The sequence below is a fragment of the Centruroides sculpturatus genome, unplaced genomic scaffold, assembly GCF_000671375.1.
Source record: "Centruroides sculpturatus isolate CEXI.00-Female unplaced genomic scaffold, Cexi_2.0 scaffold7, whole genome shotgun sequence".
Taxonomy (NCBI): Eukaryota; Metazoa; Arthropoda; class Arachnida; order Scorpiones; family Buthidae; genus Centruroides; species Centruroides sculpturatus.
The window spans coordinates 305,581-314,393 of record NW_019384510.1 but is presented as its reverse complement, the minus strand read 5'-3'; the positions used below and the strand labels follow the sequence as shown (position 1 = coordinate 314,393).

The 8,813-nt window shown below is 28.6% G+C and overlaps 1 long non-coding RNA gene across 1 annotated transcript; it reads right to left on the bottom strand.

The window, feature by feature from the left end:
• Positions 1–1,693: 1,693 nt before the first annotated feature.
• LOC111622361 lies at positions 1,694–7,629 on the bottom strand. Its single transcript, XR_002756254.1, has 3 exons — positions 7,264–7,629; positions 5,726–5,821; positions 1,694–2,072 (listed from the first exon to the last, which is right to left on the bottom strand). It is a non-coding gene; the product is annotated as an uncharacterized LOC111622361 (long non-coding RNA).
• Positions 7,630–8,813: the final 1,184 nt, after the last annotated feature.

Genomic DNA, 8,813 nt, shown 5'->3' with positions numbered 1-8,813 from the left:
CATTCATAAAAGTTTTGATCGTTGCTTACAAAAAACTGATCCAAGTGATTTTTGACATTATCATTTCAAGTAAATGTTTTACGGTTAAAAAAAATTGTATAGACCGGAACAAGTAATAATCTGAGTGTGCTCAATCTGGTGAGTATGGTTGGTGTGATAGCATGTCCAATCTAAGTTATAACAGTTTCTGATGAGTTACCAAACTTGTGTGAAATTTGACATGATTTAATACAAATTCTAATGATTCTAATACAAAACAGGTGTAGGTAAAACACTACACCTGTTTTGTTGATCAATTCTGGCTGCCTTTTCTTCTTGATGACATTACTCAATTTGTTTACTCGATGGCAGTACACTTTGAATCAATTTTAAGTTGTCTGGTAAAGCTCCAAAAAAAAATTTCCTTAAAATCCCACCAAAGAGAGCATCTAAGAACATGTGGAACCCATATATCAAGCTTTGAAACGAAACCAATTTGTTTCAAGTAATCATAATCAGTTCAATTTGACAAATTTAATCTCTTAGTGATTTCACGTGTTGTTATTCGGCAGTTTGCTCCAATCAGTACCTTTATTTTGTTTTCATTGGCTTCAACTGGCCATCCAGAACATGGTGCATCTTCAATATTGAAATTGCCAGAACAAAATTTTGTAAACCAGTTTTGGCACTGTCTTTCTCTCAACACATCATCTCCATACATGTACCACAATTTTTTCTTGCTTGAACAGCATTTTGATTTTTTGGTAATAAAAAAGCAAATATGCCGAAAATGCTGCTTTCTATCTTCCATATTTGATGGGACAAAAAATAAACAATTGCACAAAATCAAACAAAATTTTTTACAAATAAGCCTTAAAATTTAGCTAGCTGTCAAAATATATAATGATAATACGGTTTAGAATGAAAATGACGGGAAAAGTACGACTAATCCGTCTAGTGGTAAAAAAACGAAGTTACTTTCGAACAACCTAATAATTATACCATTTTCTTAAATTTTAACTTAGATTCTCTTATATTAGGTTGACAGTGACCGCATTACAATAGTTTCACAAAACAAGTCAACATGGACTGAGAAGGTGACAAGTTACTGAAAAGTTTTACATCAGTAATAGCAGAATTCTCATAAAGGTATTATATGTTTAAATTCTTATATATATATTAACTAAGAATCAATATTGACTATTTCTATTTGTAGTTAAATTTTAATAGAAAACATATTAGCTATTTAGTGATGACTTTGTGTTAGTGACATTTGCATCTTAGCATTTTGCAGTGACATCTTGGAAAAAGGATTATATTCTTTGTTATATAACACATGTAATTAATGCTATTATCAAGTGTCACCAGTGAAGAACAATAACTTATTTGATCCTAGTGTTAAGTTATATATGTAATCTAGCTTTTACCTTTATTTTTTGGATGACATGACTAGTTTTAAGTAATTTTAAGTTATCAACAGTTGAGTTTCCAAGACTCTACTGTGTAGTGAATCTTATGAATTGAATTTTTGGTATGTATACAGTAAATCACACTAACTTAAACAGGAATCACACATTAAACAAGATATTCAGGTACTATGTTATATAAAATTAAATATGTAACATTCAATTTGCACCTTAAGTATTAAAAAAAAAAAAACAAAGACATCAATTATAAAATTTCTTTAATCTATAATGAGAATTTACAATGAAATATTCATATCAAAAATAATTCAAGTATGTTTTAAAAAAAATGCAGATCAGCACAATTTTCTTTTATAAAATTGTGTTTTCTTACATAAAACATGAAAATTTCATTCTGACAGTACTAAAAAGGTTGTATTCACAATAAAATATAAAAGCGATTCTCATTTTTTCAAATACTGAAGAAATGAAGAACATTTTTACATATTACAAGAATTAACTGTCCCAATAAAATATCACATATTTACAGATTTTGATAGAAGGAGAGCTGCTTCCACATGTTTGACTCCCATATTTGTGTTGCAACTATGGTTTGATCCAATCCATAAAACTTAAATCCAGCCAAAATACAAAAACAACACTCTTCTAATACAAGTCACTGAAATTTATCTAAAAAAGAAATTTATTTGAAATTAATTTTAACACATTCATTACTAATATTTACAATACATTAAATCTAGATGTGTGCAATCCACTATTTATTAAAATATTTCTAGAACTGAAAATCTTTTAAAGTTAAAATAATTGATTGGAAAAATAATTAAGAAATTTTTAAATTACAAAATTTGACTTCAGACCACAATTAAGATTATTTGATAGTTTTGGCTATTTAAACTAGCTGTGCCCAATTGCCCAAACTACAGTCCCCAAGCCAAATCCAGCCTGCAAACATTTGTATTTATAGAAATAGACGTACTTTTGCTATATATGAAATATACAAATTATTTGTGGCCTACCTAACTAAAATTTATGCTCGATTTGGTCTGCCAATGGAAAAGTTGGGTAACACTGATTTAAACAATCCAAATATTTAATATTTTAAAAGTGATGATAAATATATTCATTTTCACTATTTAAGTTGCTAAATATTCTCAAAAAATCACCTTAATTTCAATTTTTATACAGTTTTTGGAGATCACCATAATAATATGAAAAATTATACAGAAAATATTTTATGAAAAGTATCTTTCATAATTTATAAATTACTATATTATAGCAAATTAAAATCACTAATTCAGAATCTATTGGTAAATGTAGAAGTTGAATGCTAAATGTAGTCTTGGAAATATTTTACTATTAACAAAACATTCTACATCAGTCACAACTAGCAGTTACTTGCAAGAAAACTTGACTGATCTTTGTATTGACTCTGTCAGAATGATGTGGATGTGTCATGATCATAGATGATCTTCTGGAGGAACAAAGCACATTTTCACCTCAATAAAACAGTAAACATCCATAACTGTCAAATTCAGACCACAGAAAACTCTGTTTTTCAGAAAATTCCACTGTACTCACCTAACAGTTACAGCGTGATGTAGATTCACAGCCACATTTATTCTTAAATACATTTTGCTTTAAAGAAGCTAGTCCCAATGGGTCTGTGTCCATTATGGGAGAGGCTCAATACTTTTGTCATATCCTGACTGTAACAGCAATAGTCTCTTGATGCAACTTCTTTCATGCAAGATGAAGCACCTTCATATATTGGACATTACATACAGCAGTTTCTGTGACAATATTTCACCGATAATTAAGTGATTAGTTGTGTTTCCTATCACATGGCACCTCAGTTCTTTCGATCTTATCCTTGTGATTTTTGGTTCTGGGGATACTTAAAAATTGTGATTTATCTAGAATGTGTTGCAAATTTGGCAACCTTAAAAAAACAGTATCACACTGCATGTGAAAAACATGACACAGAATCAATTTTGGTCAGCTGTTGAATACTATTTGCACAAGATATTCATGCTAGACAGCTCTGTGTATAGCATGAGGGTCCTGTACAAACAATGTTTGTTGCTTGTAGCACCAAAAGTGCCATAATGGTGAGTTTTGGTATCAATGTCAATAATGTCCTGAAATGTCACCATGCAAACTTTGGTTGCATTTGAATTGCTAAATATCTCTCCAGACAGCATTGAATAGATACACATTAATTACAATCACCCAATATGCATACTTGCAACAAATAATTATTAATTGGGCAAACAAAATTAAAGCAAATGAAAAAATAAAATGTATAAAATTCTTTTGAACTTTATTCATTTAAAGACCAGTACACCTTATATCATAATGACTAGATTAATAAAAATAACAACAACATTATGCTTTTTAAATAATTTATAAAACTTTACTTGAGAAGAAAATATAATATTTTAATAATCAAGTAGATATATACAAGTATCCTTCATACAACATGGCACTTATACAATGCATTTTGGAATCCTCTGTACAAAATTTCACAATTTTTAAGTGTAAACTCTGGGTACATTCGTAAAGTCAAATGAGTTAAATGAGAATGATGTCATTGTTATTCTTATTTCGTTATAAACAAATCATTCGAAAAGTCTAACTAAATAGCTGTTTCTAAAATCGAAGATACAAATGTTGCTAGTACAGCCTTATCTGAAATATTTTTCTTAGATTCCTTCAGGTGGACAGTTATTTCAATCATTCACCTTTTAATTCACAATTTAAACACTCAAGTAGATTTAGAAACATCGATATCATCGGGAGCCATTTTCTTAACAAAGTAAACTAACTCTTTTCTTTGTGAGCTTAGAGTTTCGTTTGAAACATCATCACTGCAGAGCACTACTACTTTTTGAACGATTCGTTACTAACATGTTTAACTTGTTTGACTTTACGAACATACCCTCTGTTATTCAGAACTTTTTTATTCAAATAAGCATACATGTCTCAAATTTGTCCATTCCATAGATTTTAGAATACTGAAATTTTCAATTTGTTTTGTGCCTTTTGTCAGGTTTACTTTAATGAAAACTGATAGAAAAGCTAGAACAAGGAAGAAAAAATTGCACTATCAACATGTCATTGTTGTTGCTTTCAGACTTTAGCCCTTAAGATTGTCACTGTTTTCTTTTTATAGATTAATCTTTGCATTTAGTAAAGTTTATTTAAACATTTTAAGCAAGTGTTATTAAGCTTTCTTTTTAACTGCAGGTATTACTTAGCTATGAATGATTATTTCATTTGTAAAAATTACAAATGAAATACAGTAGTATCTTGGTATTTGAACACAAATGCTGGAGGGAAAAAAAAAACTCTTACTTGACTGAACAAACACGACTCTAGAACAAATTTTCAATTAATAACATATTTGTATTTTTATTTTGTCATCCACAAAAAATTATGATAAAAATAAAAAAATGAAAATGATGTTGATATATCTGTCAAGGTCAACAGAAAAAGCTCAGATGATGATGATACTTTGTAAAAATGCCCTCATTTAACTAATATTAATATGAATGCATCAAACAATACTTTTAATTGTGATTGTTAGTTTATTATTGATTATAAGTGAATTATTGATTGCTTTCATAAACATATTTCTCTTAGTAATGAAAACGAATAGTATACTTTTGGAACCTAATCCCACATTTTGCACTAGTCCAGGGGTCGGCAACCTGCGGCTCGCGAGCCACATGCGGCTCTTTGGATGTGAAGCTGTGGCTCTTTAGTTCCATACGCAAATATTATTTATTTTATCAAAAAAAAACATTTAAAAATCGTTCTGAATGGATTAACGAGGATTAGGCACTGTTTATCTCTCAGCCACTTGTACTCGCTTTTCACCGCACCCCTCCCCCGTGACACGCGTTGTCACTGTCGTCAGTCCGTCAGAAGCTCTCGAATGACGCCGTCATCCGATGTTTCTATTATCTAATTTGTTGTGAAAAACACTAACTATATATGAATAAATAGATTAGTTTTTTTTTTTATCAAAAAACTTTATTTATGCGAGTACTATTTATTGTTGGCAAGAAAAAATTTTGTGGCTTTAAAAACTTTGAAATTTTGTAAATTGTAATTTTGGCTCTTCCGACTCAAAAGGTTGCCAACCCCTGCACTAGTCCTTTGTTTTGCATAGCACAGATTAACATTACAGCACTTTTTCGAAACATAACTACTGTGATATACAAGAGATACTTGTGTGTATATATATATATAATTTTGTGTTTCAACATTCCATTTGCTTTTTAGCTTATCTAGATGCCAAAATCATTGATTATACTCACCTAATTTTTCACATCTATTACTGGAATATGAACATTAACTGGCAGTGCATAATCATAACCTCCTTTGGATGCTATCTGATGTAGTAAATTATCTATCTGAAAGATATATCAAAACATTAGAATATTTATTGATTTTAAAGCATTATTTTAAAAGTTATGAATATGTTTTTAAGTAAATTTTTAATAACTTTTTACTCTGAGACAAGTTTATAGCAGTAACCTAGAATGCAAATTTTGCATTAGAGATATATATATTAAATTAAATATCAAACTCAGCTTCTTTTTAAAACACTTAATAAAACATTTAACATCTTATAACCTTATAAGGTGTTAAATATTATATATATATATATATATAAAATTAGTAATAAAAATATGATCAGAGTTTATAATGAAACATTTCTTGAAAAACTATCATTATTTACTTTACAACAACCTTAAAATCATTTATCAATTTGATAAGTTTTCTTAGTAACTTAGTACTTATGTTATTTTTTTTTGAGTGTGTTTAAATATTGATAAACAAATCCGTTTCTTGAGTCCATATTTAATTTTTTCTTTGGCCGAATTTTAAAAATATTTTGGTGCATTTTTCATTGAAAACTGTCTTTTCTAAAATAAGATCTTAATAAAAATGTATAAATATCAAATTAAGAATGTAGTTACAAATTTGTTTTATTATAAATCCCTAACTTATTCATCAATATAAAAACAGTTGTAACAAAGAAATTCATTTATGCTGTACATAAAGTTAGGCTAAAATACATGTGAGAAACTGAGACAAATCTATTCCTTTAAATAAATAAAAAAACTTAATGGATTTTTTTTACATGAGCATGAGAGCATATTTTAAATTTTAAGATGTGCAAGTTGCAGAAAATGTTAAAAACCATAAAAACCATTGATTATAAAGATTACATTCAATATATCATATTACTTTTACACTTAATAAAATAATGTTTTTTCTTTAAAGTACAAAACAGGATAGACAAGGAAAACAAGTTCTCTCTTTAGGATATTTCTAATATTTTAAAATCTGTATGATTTTTGCTTTATTATTTCCATATTTCCTGTAATATGAGTTGGATGTCATTCCAGTTTTTCTACATAGTCTTATCAATACAAGTATAAATATGCATTACTCTACCTAAAATTATATCTTAAGATAAAAAAAAATTATTGAGAGAAGAAAACAAAATCATGCAAGAAGTCAATAGTAGAGAACTGTAGGTATACTTAATTATTTACCCAATATTTCAAATAAATGAAGATTTTTAAAAAATTATTACAGCCGAGACATTAAAGTATCATGCTATTTATTAAGAAGAATAAAAAACTTAGTATTATTTTTTCCTCTGTTCCCACCAAGGATTATTATAAGATTAAAAAGGAACATTGTTTTACAATATTGGAAACATTTTATAATTTCATTTTACAGTAAAAAGTTCAAAGAAGTTGTATAATATGGTTTTGTTTTATGCAGGGATTGTGTCAGCAAACACCATGTAAAATGAAATTAAATGTAATTGGTGCCTCACCCCTAGTATTCCTAGATATTTATGCAGTCACTTATAGTTAACAGAAAAACACTTAAGTATGTTTGAAATCCTCTTCCATCGTGGTTTTAGTTTTGTTGTGTAATATCAAAAGTTTTTACATAACTCATATACTGTACAAACACATTTTTCTTCTGCTTTCTTATGTTAACCTTCTATTTTCATTCTATAAAATTAAAAATTATTGATAATTTTTTCTTAAAAAGTAGGTCCTAAAAATTTCTTCCAATTTTTATTCCATTACTTATGCCCCAAAATGAATTTTATGATAAAATTAATAAAACATGTGCATTAATTGTCAATTATTCCTGTGCATTTAAGAACTAACCATTCCCATATGCAAAAAACATTCACATAGATTAATCTTGCATAAAATAAAACTTACTGTACATATTTGCTTAGTACATATGCAAACATATATATGATATGATAAATTAAAAATAAATTTTTTAAATTTATCTAAATATATAAAATTAATTGTCCTAACTGATTGATTGATTCATCATCTCCCAGAGCAAACTGCTGAACCTAGAGGTGAAATTTGGTACACAGTTAGGGTATGTCATGAAAACACACACAAAAGAAGGGATTTTTCAAAATTCCCACCATGGGGGAGTGGGAGAGGATTAAGTCTTAACCTGAAGAACAGCCTTTACTGTACTATTTCAGATGAGATTTTTTGTTTCACCTATGCTTAGTCTTCGTTGAGTACTTAGGTGTATTAAATTTATAACATTTCAGACATTATATTTTTTATATACAGTGGTACCTCAGGTTACGAACGCCCCAGCATACGAAATTTTCAGGATACGACATGAAATTCGAACATATTTTTGCTCCACGATACGAACAAAAACTCACCATATGACGTTACATTAGTTCACATTTTTCATTTGTTTTTCTTACTACAGTTATTTTTTTTAATGTATTACTTGGCTTTAATTTGAGTATGTTTTTCGCGTTGAAACGAATTATTTTGTTTTACATGTAATCGTATGGGAAAAGATGATCCACCTTATGACATTTTCATGATACTATCTCAGTTTCGGAACGGATTAATTTCGTATCCTGAGGTACCACTGTATTTCGATTTTTTAACCAAATGTTCGAACTGTTTTAAATTCGAATTTGTTATTGCATATTGGTTTGATTATAGAACAACTGTAAACATTCCAGAAAATTGATCAAATTGAAAATAGTTCATTTGATTCTCAGCAATTCTCATCATTCTCAGCGGTAGGTGTTATATAACAATTACTATGGTTATTGAAATACTGAATATAAATGGGGTTTGCTTGCAAAATCCATGTGGGTGAAGAATCTGAAAAATGGTCTTTTGGCATAATATTTTTTATTACTCTACAACTTTGGCTATAGGCTACCCTCATGTATAAGCTACAAAAGTGAAAGTTGTAAAGGAATGTTGACTTTCTTGGATAAGACATGCTCATTTATAGCCAAAGCTTTAAGGTATGACTCAAGAGTAAAAACTATTCAAAAAAAGAACAGCAGCAGGAATAACAACCTTATTT